A 15,047-nucleotide genomic window follows, 5' to 3' on the forward strand; every position below is an offset into this window, starting at 1 on the left:
CTCCACTGAAAATGAATAGCAGCAGTCGACTTGACATCCGTCAACGGATCCGGTGTATCTGCACCATTAGGCACCCAGGAAGCACAGGGGCTCTTAGACTTTTGGCCTGGGGGGCCGAATGAGAAATCTGGCCCATAGTCTCTGACTCTCGGATTCACTTAGACATCTTGTCATGCCGGGCAGTCCTCAAGCTGTTGCCATCCAAGACCCTTGGCTTTCTAACACCCTCCTTGAAGAGCCAAGGCTAGCAAAATTAAAATATTTCAGACTTCTTAAAACATATTTTTACACTTGTCCAATTCTCACTCGGTAAGGACTGGCTGTATTAACAAAATAGTGTAACGCAAGCATACTGACTTAACCAAGTTCAAAATGTTGTTAAACAAAAGAGAACCTTCTCAAAAAAGACATACGATCTGGCAGTCTACATCCGTTGAAGCACGGGACCCAATTGTGCTTTGGAGAAGAGTGGGAGATAATAGTAATATCACCTGGTCCCCAACACTGCAGATCATATAGACGTGGAGCCTCAAGTAACATTTTAGAGGGCTTGGTCTTGACATTGTCGTCGTCTTCTTCTTTCGGCTTATTCCCCATTTCTCAGGGGTCGCCACAGCAGATTTTACAGTTTCCATCGGTACTCTGTGAGGGCACAGCACCAATGGCAGCCATTGTTAATCCGGGCCTTGACCGATCTGGTATGGTCACCTGCCAATCCGCATACTGATTTGGTGAAATTTTATGTCGGATGCCCTTCCTGACACAACCACTAACCCTATGGACATTAACATTATTGTACTGAAATTGTCCTGACTCCAGAAAATCACAGTTAAAACGTGGGCTGTAAAAAAAAAACTTTAAACAGTAAAAAGAAAGAAAATTCAAACTAATGAGAGGGCATGGCCAAATTTCATGCTCTCTTGCTTTAATACAATGGGCCTACCCCTATAATAATTTGAACTCAAAAATAATGTGTGTGCCTTTTTGACGGGCTCTTCCCTTTTGTGACAGCTGACATGTCTTTCCTGAGTGACTCTGTCCACACTGGAAAAAGTCAAAACACAGTGGTAGGCCTAGAATCTGTGATTGCCCCAATGGTTTCATGTCAAAAATGCATGTGAGGTTGCTCAGGTCTTCTTGGTTAAATCAAGAGACTATATAGATTTCATGTGTGGCAATTAGATTCCATAGGTCATTCTGCTGGATATCAACATGCACAGTTTTAAAGGCTTTAACAGCCTTAAATATATTCGGAACCTATTTTTTTATTCTTTATCCAAAAATATCCAGGCTAATTGTCTTATTATATCAGTATACTGTAATATATGGTATGGTATAATGGACACTTAATGGACTTATGGACATAATTCATCATAGCCCGTTTGTATGAAGTTGACATGCTCACTAAGAGCTCAGGGTGTAGCCATGGTAATGCAGTGCCATGTTGGTGGAGGCGGAGTGTGTAAAATGACAATAAACTACAGGTGTTGGTGCAGCTAAAGAGAGAAGTTGTTCATCTACGTTTTCTCGCAATGTCCACACTGGTGACCCTGATGTTTGTCTGCTGGGCGTTTCCAGAGACAGCGCTTCATGAGCATGATGACTACTGCAATTTCTCTCAAGCTGCCAGAGTTCTGGGAGTCGTCAGCCTCAGCTTGGTTCACCAAGACGGAAGCGCAGTTTGCATTGCGGGAACTCACCTTGTTTGCCACAAAATACTATTATGTGGTGTTGGCCCTTGGGAGTTCAACAGCAACCAGAGCGGAAAGCCTTCTCAAAAAATCCTACGCAGCAAGATAAATACGAGACACTCAAGGCTTCTCTCTACAAGGCCTCGGTAACGGAAAGCCGACTGAACTTCTCGACAGGATGCTGGCTCTCCTGGGAGAGCACAAACCTGACTTCTTCTTTGTCCAACTGTTTCTGCGACAGCTGCCTATCAGGTATGGGCTGCTTTGGCCAACACCACCATCACTGCCCAGTTCGGCACCCCATCTGACCTCTCCTCTGACTGGGGCTCACAGTTTACGTCTGAGCTCTGGAACGCAGTCGCGGATAGCCTAGGGGTGAAGCTCCACTGCACCACCACATACCACCCACAGGTCAGTGGGTTGTGCGAGTGGTTTCATTGCTCTATGAAGGATACTCTTTGGGCCAGCCTCAAAGACAGCAACTGGGTCAACAGGCTCCTGTGGGTCATGCTGGGCCTCAGGACCACCCCTATGGGGGATGTACAGTCCTCGTCCACTGAACTGGTTTACGGCCAGACGTTGCAGGTACCTGGGAATTTTGTCCCCAACACCATGGTTCCCTGGTCTGAAGCCCACCAATGGACCACGCTTCTGGATAACGCCAGAGTTTTCACACTGGTCCCCACTTTACAACACGACCTCCCACATTCTCATGTCCCGGCAAGTCTGCAGTCGACAGAATACGTTTTCATCCACCACGATGCCTACCGTGGTCCCCTGCAGCCTCCCTACAATGGTCCGTTCCACATCCTAGAGACTGGTAACAAGCACTTTGTCTTGGATGCCGGTGGCAAGCCAGAGCGCATTTCCGTGGATCGCCTCAAACCGGCTCACCTGGACTTGGACCGGACTGGCCCAGCCCCTGCGGTGGGGGTGCCCTCCTATCCTGCCCCCAACCCCCAATAAGGCCCCCAAGGCTCCTCCACCCCCTCCAGCGGGAGCCCTGGCTCTCGCTCCTGTTCGGCAGAGCCATTTCGGCCAGGCCATCCGGCCCCTGACACATTAACTCTTCCTGTTATGGTGAATTCTGGGGGACGTGTGTAGTCAACACTTAATGAACTTACGGACATAATTCACCATAGCCTGTTGTTTGTATGAAGTTGATGTGCTCACTTTAAGAGCTCAGGGTGTAGCCATGGTAATGCAGCATCATGTTGGTGTAGGCGGGGGGTGCAAGATGAGAATAAACGACACACGCATTGGTGTAGTCAAAGAAAGAAGTTGTTCGTCTATGTTTTCTCGCAACTTCCACATTATACTATATAATTCAGATTAGTCCCCCCCCCCTTTTCTCTCCAATTGTATCTGGCCAATCACCCTGCTCTCTGAGCCATCCTGGTCGCTGCTCCACCCCCTCTGCCGAGCCAGGGAGGGCGGCAGACTACCACATGCTTCCTCTGATACATGGAGTCACCAACCACTTCTTTTCATCTGACAGCGAGAGCTTTTGCCAAGGGGACATAGCGCATGGAAGAATCATGCTATTCCTCCCAGTTCCCCCTCCCTCCTGAACAGGTGCCCCTGACCAACCAGAGGAGGCACTAGTGCAGCAACCAGGACACACACCCACATCCGGCCTCCCACCCACAGACAAGGCCAACCAAGCCAGAGCTAACACGGGGATTTGAACCGGTGATCCCCTTATTGGTAGGCAACAGAATAGACTGCCATGCCACCCAAACACCCCAGATTAGTAATTTTGAGTTAATTTTGAGGAAAACAGAACCCATGGTTTGCATAATGCATTTTAGTATGGTGGTGTGCTAAGAGCATTTGACTACTTTATGGACTTAACTTTTGTAAATGAGCTCAGAAAAATGTCCTATTTATTTGACATTGTTAATGTTAGCTTACTTGAATATACATTTTCTGCAAAATAGGAGACTGACCATCAACAGTTATGTATATGCATGCAGCCTATTAATTTGTTTTAGCCTATTAGTAGAATATTAATGCATATGATTAATGCAAATGTATTAATCCAAATTTCTCACACAATGCACGAACATTAACATCACATTGTGGCCACCTCTAAACATCCACTTGCCATCCCAATTAAAAATTCCTAGAAATGGATATCAAGTAGTCCCTCCAGCTTCCTGTTGCTCCTGGTTGACCCTGACCATGAAGTAAGGCTTCATCTTTTCAGCAATATGAGAACAGCAATCACAAACATTTCCTTTAGACTGGCTAAATTGAAATTTACCATTTAGGAACATGCATTGCTAAAAAAACTGAAGCCACAGGGGAGAGCAGCCAAAAGATAACTGATCAAAAAGGATAGAAATCACAGAGAGCAAAATGTAGGTTTCCACCTATGAATTATGGGATATCTGACAGATCCTTAAGACTTGGCTCAAGAAAATAAAAGAGAGGGGGCGACTTTGCAAATTCTTGTTATTAGCTATTAGAAAACCACCTTCATTAAAAAGATGATGATCATGTAGGATACATGCTGTCCAAACAGGGGAGAAGATCTTACCTTGAGGTCTCAATCATGGAATAACAAACATCATTGGTCTTACACTTTTCATTGCACAATTATATTTGCAACTAAATGGATTTAGCTGTGTGTGCATATGGGCACAAATGCAAATGTGTGTCCATGCATGCCCTCATCTTTCCAGGCTTGTGCTACTCCCTCTGTATTCTCGCCCTTTCATGTGTATTTTAGGGCGGTGGTGGCCTCGGGTATTTTTAGACAAACTCAGATGGGACTCTACATACTGACTGCTAACACAATGAACTCTCGTGCCTGAACAAGGGCATATTTTGGCGACTCAAGGCTGTGCAGACCACGCCCATCCACTAAAGCATGCCACCACTACCCACATCTACTCTCTGAGGCCAGCCTTTGTACAATTTGTGCTCTCTTGTCAACAACCCCGTTTATCACTAGGGCTGTGTTCAATTAATAATTTTTCCGATTCGAATTGATCTTCATCATAACTATCAATTCATTTAATCCCTGAATCGATCTTTTAACCACCCCCCACGTTGAAGTGTGAAGCAGAAATTACAGATTTACAGAATTTACAGACCACAAACTGCTTTAGGGTCGGTTCTTAATGTAAACATTAACATTTTTAATAATGCCCCAGGTTATAAGGGTCCTTTTATAATTTACAGCATACGTTCTCAGAGACCCTCTTTCACATCCAAGCAAAATTGGTATCATAACTAAATCGAATCAATTAGGGACCTTCTGAATCGGAATTGAATAATTTCGGGAAATCAGTGACGATACCCAGCCCTAGTTATTTATTCATATTAACGTGGGTAATGCTTGAAACAAAAAGTATCTTCAAAGAGAAATCAGTGTTGCTTTTGTTTACACAGTCATTGTAAGATGGTTTTAGAACTATTAAAAGTTCACCACTCTGCAACAGGGTGGTGAACTTCAGATAAGGAACAACTGTTCCTTATCTGATGTGAGGGTCTAATGACAGGATGTTGTGTAAGCCCTCTGAGGCAAATTTGCGATTTGTGATATTGGGCTATACAAATAAAATTGACTTGACTTGACTACTTGGGGTTTCCAAAATGTAGCCAAATTAAGTGGTGAATTTCCCCAACACAGGATCTAGGTTAACTACTATCTTTTTAGAAAAATTAAATATTTATACCTTTGGAAAACCCTTATTTTAATTTGTGACTCTTTTCTCACTCTTCACCAGGATGGATATTATGCACCGTACTCTAAGCGTGACAGAAAGCTAACCGTGAGACTTAAGCAAATAGATTTTCAAAGGGCAAGTACATGCCGCTGCAAGAATTATGCTCCGTTATCCCAGATTTGTACAAAATGAGAAAACCAGAAATCCCCATTTGCTTTGCATGCGCTTCCCCTTTGGATATTGATTTGAATTTCACAGGTGTGTTGGGAGTAAACCATGTTCATTAAGATCCAAGTACAGTGCAATGCAATTTTTTTTTGGTCACAAAAGCATCTTAAATAATACTTGAAAAGCAAGAAATGCATGTTTATTTGTGATTCAGTACTTAGCAATCTGATATTCCAGGTAACAAGATTTTACACCAATTTTAAGTTACATGTAGTCCATAATTTTAAGACGCATTGCAATTCACAGAGGGGTTTTTTTTCTTTCTTTGTAGCATCTCAGTCCAGTTGAATCCAAGGAGAACTATCAAAAAGACCCCTTGTTAGCTTACTTTCAGACTGGGAAACAAAGCTACTGTTCATAAAACACTTTTCTCGCTAAACTCCCACACTCGTCGTCACACCCTGATTTTCTGCACAAAGCCAGTAGAAGCAGCTGTATGAACCACAATGTGTTCACTATATTCTGACACAGACATGCCTTGCAAGTTATAATGAAGTAAACCCATTAAAGGCACTTTACAATCGCCAGGCTGAGGCCCATCTCTTGCTATTGACAGAGAAAAGAAAAAAAAAGACATGAAAGAACAGTGAAGCTATTTAGACGTCACACACCACTGGCGTTTCTGTGCGAACTTCGCGCCAGCTCTCGGACCCTGATAAAAAGCCTTGGCAGCGCGAAGTGTCTATGTGTGAGCATTTCGCCGGTGACATGGTAGCAACATTCTTTGAGTCATACTGAGCCTGTTACGGCACAAGGTGGAATGCATTTGATCAGATGCATAACGTGCTCAAGATGGATGGCAAGGTCCCCAGTAATCTGCTGACGATGGCAACAGATGTTGTGAGTGAAGCGAGGATGGAGGAGGACAAGGCTTGGATGAGTTATGTTCCTCTTTGTTATGTGCACACGCACGCACGCACGCACGCACGCACGCACACACGCACACATATACAGAGACAGAGACAGAGAGAGACTGCAAAAATAAAACGGGTCTCGTCGGAACATACAGACAGTTGAATGGCAGCAGTAAAAGTAAGCCCCGTCACTGTAAATATAGAGGTGCTGTCGTTGTAGGAGGTGGGGGGTGTTTGTGTGTGTGTTTGGGGGCATAGGTCGCTGGTTGCTACCGGTGACACTAAAGGGTGAGTGAAGTGAGGGTGGGGGTGCAACTGTTGTCCCAACTAAAAGACAGAGCTCTCAGCCCTGATGAATACTCTGCCATTTATTGGCAGTCAGCAGCTGGGGCCCGGCAAACGCAGCTGTCTAATTGGCTAACGGGGCTCCTCGGTCCCTAGGAAGTGTATTTGAGTGGCAGGCTGATTGGATACAGCCATTTAGCCAATTCCTGTTATCAAACTGACTAGCCATTTTGGCAGAAGCTGGTATTGTCACGTCATGCAGGAGGCAACACACATTTAAGAATGTATTGTTCAGATGCTGTTGCTTGTCCAGAGGGGTGTGATTCATTAAATTCCATTACTACAGCAACATAGGGATGAAAAAAAAAAACTCCACAGATTCTCCAGTGTCATCAATTAGATGGAAATATAGGACCAGTGCATATTAAACGGTAAATTGGAACCAACAATTCGCCATTCAGATCCTTGACTGCTCTCAGTGAGTCTGCCGCAGGTAATGAACAAAATGTTGAGAGAATCGATGCTAACCAGAATCTTCCTTTCCGGTATCAACACGGTTGACAGCTAAATACTAGCCTGAAATGCCTCTTCTTATGAAATATCTGTAAAATGGGAACAGGGTATTTTCAAAAAGGCAAATAATGACCTTTATTGCATTACACAATTACATGGTAGGTAGGGTACCATCTGATTGGATTAACTCGTTAATTCTTTGATTTGTAGTCTAGTAATCTGAGGAAAGAGTTCCTGTAAAATAACATGATCATGCATCCTAAAGTAATACATATCAAGACAAGAACAGTGCCTAGGCATCCGTTCGTTAGCATCAATATCTAACATCAGACATCGTTTCTAATGGTCCGATTGTAAAAACTGTCTGAAAAATATCCTATAAAAAGCTGATCTTCCTGTGGCCATGTTCAATTGAATTACAGGATAGGGGGGAAAAAATGGTTAAATGGTTAAAATACTGAGAGGCTTTCTGGAGAGCCATTTTCAGATTGAGAAGCACTGAGAAGACATCCTAGAGAGATAAGCTGACTAGGAAGTATGTATGCATATATCAGGAGCCATTACAGGAGGCCATCTGCCCTGTGTCTTCTCTAAATTACCACCGCAGACTTTTTAAAGCACTTCCTAAGACTTTTGTGATGATCTGTGGGCTGAAACACGGGGCGCCATAACTGTCCGTTACTGCAAGATATACAGTAAACAACTGTGTACACAGCATTGCAAACGGGAAAAGAAATGTGAAAATTCTTGCGCGGAGTTATTATATATTGATGCCGTGCTCCCATTTGTTATCATGAGAAAATAACTAGGCCCACATGTCATAATTGTCTCCCAGTATAGGAGCAGGCAAAAACACTCCACTTCTTTGATCATATGCTGTATTCTTTTGTTGCGCTACTGGATTCTCCACTTTAATGGTGCGAATCTAAGTCGTTTGAAGACAGATGGGCAGGAGCAAGAAATACAAAAAACAGTCAGTTGCCAGCGGCGAGTTTAAAACACATTTTCTTTAAGATTTTTTTGTAACCACAGGGCTTAGCCATACGCTACGCTAAGGTCGGCACAGTTTAGTCAAAAGCAATGTTTTTTCCTGCAAAGGATATATGGAAAGCTATATGATGTGGTAACCGCCATAAAAGTACCATCAGAAAAACCTTATTTAGGGGACCTCAACATCTCTGAACAGTGCAGGTGACCAAGAGAACAGGTTTGAGGTTTGCTATGTCACAGCAACTACCAGCAGCATCCTTCCTCCATCAGAAGAGCCGAAAAGCAGAGATGAAAAGACCCTTGCTTACCTCTGCGAGTCAGTTCACTTAATAGGGAAAAATGAGGCGCGAAGAAGACACCCTACATCCGCATCATTATTACATAATCAAAGAGCCATGCCGAAATGCGTGGAGACGCCTGTGGAGAACCCTTCCCTCATTAAAGAGGCTGCACAGCATCGTTCCCTCCAAACGGGGTTATTTCAATGCGCTTTACAGGCTATCAGGAATATCTTTATCCACAGCTTTCACAACATGTTAAAGGTGCAGCGATCCCCTAAGATAGATTTCCTTTGTTCAGTATTGGGATACCACGTTGCTGTGGTTCCCCTTGCCTTACACAAACAAGATTATCTTCCCCACGTTCAGAACTTAAAACTAAGTTACTGACCATGATGAAAATGGGTTACAGACTAAACATCAATTTTAATTCCCTTGACACTACATTTTCCATATGATAGAAACCAGAGGTTTTAGACTCTGGTCCTTGGGGCCCACAGTAGTGCTGGTTTTGTATTCTGCTGGGTATCCATCAGTCTAATCTGGTAGTTTTTAAACCTGCCTCTACGGGTGAATGTAATTAACTACTTGGCAGAATAGAAAACCAGCATTACTGTGGCTCCCTTAGGAACGGGGTTGAGAACTACTGATATAAATTATAATATAAACTGATGAGTAGACTAAATGTACTGTACACACACACACACACACACACACAAAATACCAAGCCTAGCGGTTTATTATTTTCCAAGACATCCAACAGAGCTTTTCTGATTTCCCTGACTGCTTTCCCTGATTAAGGTGACATAAAGAGTGCCATTTGCCTCAGCACTTTGGGAAATGAATCAAAACATCCCAAAGGATGACACCTTTATTTCCTCTGCGGGGAAACGTCTCACATTTTCAGAGCTGATAACATTCAGAGACCGACACCCGGTGCTGTCTGGCTTAGTGGTTGATAGGCGCCAGAAGAGCAGGTTTGACGCATTGAACAACAGACATCCTTATATCTGAAGAAGCAGTATAACAATCTTGTGTGGGTAGAAATCCCTAAAATCAATTCTATCCGACCTTTAAGAAGCTCAAGACCAGCTGCGATGATGAATGCGATGTTCATGACTAGTCTAACTCCCCCTAAGACCTCAAAGGCCAGTAAATAGGCTGGCTGGACAGCGCCCGCAGGAGGCCTGTTAGGACACAAGCTACGATTTCACGTTGCTAAATGGGATTTACAGTGAAATCTGCTCCCCCTATGCATCAAGGCAATGTTTCAGATGAATTATGTCAGAAATCCTATCCTTAATTATGACAACCTACTCTCTTTGTTTCAGACCGCTCTACCTTTGGCTTGTCATAAGACCTGGGGGGAGGGACTTTATTTGGCTGACACTATGGAAACTGGGCCTTGTCACAACCCCTTGGGCAGAGAGATAAGCACTGAAAGATAAAAAAAAGAAAAAAAGAAAAAAAGTTGAGTGCTGGTCCACACAAAAAACATGACCTCATATTGGAAAATCTCCACACTGAACTTGCAGATGTGCACATGGAGTGGAGTAGCAAAAGATATAAAGAGAGAGAAGAGAGACAAGCAAAACTAGTGCATGTTGATGGGATTAGAGAAAGCTCTGACAATGACTGTCTTTTATCTGTGCTGAGGCGAGCTGACAACTGAGCGCCAGAACAGTACAGCGAGACAGCCAGTCATCTCCACCCTCATGCAATAACCATGAGAACTGCAACCCAAATCTTACCAGTTTGCAGTCCTATTTTTCCCCGATAGATGCTCTTTTCACAGCAGTTTTCCTACCTTTCGATAAAGGGGTTTGAGTATTTGACATCCATACACTGAAAATTACATTTTTTTTCCTCCCTGGAGTGACGGCATTGCCGTCATATAGAACTGCATGATGTTAAATCCTAAAAAAAATAAAATTAAATGGGACATACACATCTAGGTCACAGTAAATGGAAATCAAATATCACAACACCGACCAGGCAAACCTGACAAGAGCCCCAGCCAATATGAAGTGTTGAACAGCGACCTTGGAGAAAGAAGTGCTTATTCCACCCAACAAACAGGCATTACAGATTAACAGTCTTTGTGGAAACATATCATTATCACGTAAGTCCCTGTCAAGAAAGAGCAGATGTCAGATAACAGGCTGAGTAGTGTGGGGTAGGTGTTGGCCTGAAGCCATAGGGCAAGTAAGAACAGTCTCTTTCCCATAAAGTGCCTTACTTCTTTCTGGACAGCTCCCAGTCTGCGTATGCTGATGTTCGTCAGGATGACTGGGACACACAAGCGAACGCACGTATTGCAAATTAGATGGGATGTAAACCTCACTGGTGAAATGTTGCTCAGTGTCCAATTTATGAACGTCAACCTACTTCGCGTTTTCTATTGGCTTTGCCACGGGTGCGAGCGTGAACGACGAAAATTCATTTGAGTCAATGATCTCACGTTGAAGAGAAAACGGATATATTGCGTTACTCCAACACTGAAAAATGCCGTAGATCTGCATGTTACGATACACGGAAGAAGAAGGTGGGGAAAAATGATTGGGTGCCGTAAAGCCAGCTAGCACTAGGTGTAGACAGACAGCAGATACGGATCATTGGCTTAGCTAGCTGGCGTTTTCTACAGCGCGATCGGTTATTGATCAGCAGTAAGAAACATGACACCTTACACACACACACACACACATACACACACACACACACATGTTGGTCTAAAGACACACAGATACGGAACAAAGAAATCGGACGAAGCAGAGCTGCTGACAAAAGTACACAGTTCAAAACGAGGGTACATATACCTTTGCTAGACTTCTCCGGCCGGGCTCTCGCATCACATTCGTCGCTCTCCGTGGCGCGGACGCTGCCTGTCCGTCTCCCCCACCCCACCCCCGCCGCCACCGCCTCCTCTGCTGCAGCGCTCCGTGTGGCTCCCCGCACGAAACGACGCCAGTCGTTTCCACGTCTCCCACTCCCAATCAAAAACCGGCTCGCACACAAACGACTGCGAACAACAACTACATTCGCAAGTGCAATGCGTCCGGATGCAACAGAGGACGGACTCCCGCAGGAGCAACACCCCCGGCTGGGAAAAGAGCGAGGAGAATAAAGGGAAAGAGAGAGAGAGCGAGTGAGAGAGAGAGAGAGAGAGAGAGAGAGAGAGAGAGAGAGAGAGAGAGAGAGCTCCGCGAAGTCGCTTACAGCCGACAAAATAGATGTGCCAAGTGTTTGAAGATACTGCAACAACAAAAAAGAAAAATCAAAAATCAAAAAAACAAACAAAAAAGTCGCTGTGTAGTCTTGAAGCCGTAGCCAGTGCCCAGTGCCACGCAGCGGCGCAACGTGGAGCGCCAGACCGCCTCCCGCTGCAAACTCTGCCCAGGAGGACGCAGGAAACACACACACACACACACACACACGCTGTGGGGGTTGAAGTTGATGAATTATTCATAAGGACGGGAGGCAATAATATCTAAATCATTCATAATTATTCAAGAGGGACAAGGTCGATGCCAATCAAATTGCAATTCCTTCAGGGCTAGGCATGTGACATTTTAAGTGACCGATGTTGTGGTTGGGTTTGCCGAAGTCATACCCCGACCAAACTTTATCTTGTCTTTTTATCTTTAAACAAAAAAGCAGCCCTTTAAGCTGCCATTTGATTCTTATTTGATCACGTTCACCGACTGAATAAACATATGGCATGCATGTGGGTTTCTCAGATCCTGCTGTTGCCGAATACAGCAATTAAGTGGCTACCAGTATTCATTCACATCTTTTACATTGGTGATGTCTAAAAAAGATGCTAATTATCCTTAAAATACAGAGTGATCTGGTGTAACTACTTTTGTGGCTTCGTTGCCTAAGCAACAGGGATGTAGTTGTTTTCGGGGTATACATACACCCCTACACAAGCCCAATCCCTCCCACCTCCAACACACACACACACACACACACACACACACACACACACACACTCAATGAGACCTCATGGGTTTCTGCTTACAAGGTTAGAACCAAGCCTTGGTCCCCCACATGGAAAATAAGTCAGATAACAGAAACATCCTGCACGCCATTAGTATTATTATCAACCCACACCCCCACTGAGCATTCTGGATGTCACTTCAAGGAACCACACTGAATGGCTGTAAAGCTGTCCAACTACGAAGAAGTCTAGCACATGTACAGACACAAACATTCAGAGTAAACATTAAAAAAAACTCAGCAATGTTTTTTAATTAAATGTCCACCACTTGGCTAGTTGGCATTGCTGCTAACCAGCCAAGAAAAAAAAATATTTGAGTAAGCCAGGCCTCAGGAAAATCCTTTCTGCTGCTCCTGTCTTACTTCATCATGAGGCTGGCTCCTGAGCAAGGAAAACCTCTGGTGAGTTTGGTAACTTCAGCAGGCTCTCACATACGGTGACTGAAAAGGGAGGTGAGGTAAACTGGGGTTGATGCGTGATTACAGGAAGAACAGCAGAATCAATGGGAGCCTGTGTAGCAAGAGGACATGAGTGAAGCCTGGCGCTGGATCTTCTGTTAATCTACTGAAACTCCGACACCTCTGGTGCAACTCTGAATGTGTGTACATTAATGGGGGAGCACGCGCGTGTGTGTGTGTGAAGGCAAAACCCTCACAGTTCCTCTGCACGCTTCCCTTCAGCACCTGGCAGTAATAATAACTCACAGATGTCACTGCTTTCAGTGCGACTAAAAGATCAATCCCTTCGTTTGTTTATTGCAGATGCTGTAATATGGTCTCTCGTACATAACTGGTGAAACAGAGAGCCTGATTTTAAGGTCCGATTTCCAGATACGGAATCGCCTATGTATCATTTGCATATACACCGGTGGGCGTCTTTTTTATTAGTGTGCGTATGGGGGATAAGTTTGCACCTCGCTTATTACACTCTGCACACGATCGAGTCAGAAGCTTAGGTGAAATGAATGGCATTTTTACATTTTGCACGTTGACTCTATGTCCAAAGGCAAGCATATTACAGCGGTAAACAGAAAACGGGGGGGGGGTGCTCTTCTCTGACTCTCACAGCACGTAGCGGCGGTGACAGCATAGCAACCAGTTGCTAGGGGGAGACAAAAGGCAGATCTGTTGGCGCTGACTTGCTCATAATGTCAGCGTCGGAGAAAGAACTTCATCCAAGACTAATTTCCAGAGTCATAATGTAAAGATGCGAAATTATTATTCACAGCGGAGGATAACTCATTGTTACTATAAGAAACAAAACAAACAAACGTTACGCTCACGAGGAAGTTTAGGAAACTAACTTGACAGGGTTTGTCATCAACGTTAGAATTCAGCATTAATATTCAGCTAACCGACTCCGTGCTTCGTAGTAACCGAGTAGGTTAATAATGTTAACTACACCGTTGCTACTGTCGTTGTTTTCGGCAGTGAAGTGTTAATGTAACCCCTGGAGAGATCATTTATCTCTCTTTCGCAACTGACACCGGTTAGCTAAGCGAATTTTTTCCGACCCCTGCGTCAGCTAACGCTAGCGCTAGCACATAACAGGTAAGTTAACGTTACCTTCTTACATAACCTGCCTGGTGATAACTCTGAGGCCGTACCTGTACCTAACTTGTGTTACAGCGGAGGTTAAACGACACATTGGTTACCAAACACGGTGGCTGCAGTGATCGAGTTTTTGACACCGCCTTGTGTGGATGGGAGTTTCACCTTGCTCTGTCTGGGATTAAGTCACAGATGACGGATGTCTTTGCCACCAATGAGAACATTTTCCACACTAGCAGGCCACCATCTGCCCTGTTGCATATCTCAAGACACCGTGCCTTTGTGTTCCAGATAGCCAGTCTGTGCCTCACGGTGTGCAGCTGGGAAAAGGGTGCAGCTGAGAAGAACTTCACCAGAGCTGAACAGCTGCGTCATCACTACCAGGTAACTTACCATAGGTCACTGCACAGGTAGAGATTTGCAGAGAATGTTCCAGCAGGTCATTTATTGAATTATTATGAATTAATTTCGCTTGATTGTTCTTTTATGTCAGCATCAGCTTGGAAGGCGAGAAACCGAAATAACGATTGCAGAGGTGAGGCGAGAGATATTCTGTGTGAGGATACCTTCACCATCATCTTCCCAATCCAACAAATTCAAAACTAGAATGTATAATAGCTCTTGGGCACATGATTTTGCAACGGCAAAGTTGGCAGTACAGGTAAGAACTTAAAACAATCAAATTAGATAACAAATGTTTTGGTGTCATAAATTACTGTGGCTAAAGGATACAGTATAAAGTGATATTGTGTAATATTTTACTTAACAGCGTTTCATTTTCACTATGCACACATACTGTAAAGCATTCCTTGCAAGTTATATGGCTTTCTCCTTCACTGCCTTACTAACATTCTAAACACTCTCTGCTTGCCTCCTGCAGACATCCCCCTGCAGCTATGAGAAAAGTACTTCATCCAAGACAAGGAGCTCAAGGTACAAAGGCTCAGGGTCTCGCTTCCCAGCCATCATAAGTGAAACCCA

The 15,047-nt window shown here is 44.2% G+C and overlaps 1 protein-coding gene across 1 annotated transcript in view; it reads right to left on the reverse strand.

Moving 5' to 3' along the window:
• tanc2b (tetratricopeptide repeat, ankyrin repeat and coiled-coil containing 2b) overlaps nucleotides 1-11,361 on the reverse strand; it is a 179,095-nt gene extending 167,734 nt beyond the window's left edge. Inside the window, exon 1 of the mRNA XM_056297127.1 lies at nucleotides 11,333-11,361. The gene's annotated coding sequence lies outside the window, so the exon portion shown is untranslated. The remainder of the gene's footprint in view (nucleotides 1-11,332) is intronic.
• Between the last annotated feature and the right edge of the window lie 3,686 nt (nucleotides 11,362-15,047).

This window comes from Lampris incognitus, chromosome 17 (assembly GCF_029633865.1).
Source record: "Lampris incognitus isolate fLamInc1 chromosome 17, fLamInc1.hap2, whole genome shotgun sequence".
Taxonomy (NCBI): Eukaryota; Metazoa; Chordata; class Actinopteri; order Lampriformes; family Lampridae; genus Lampris; species Lampris incognitus.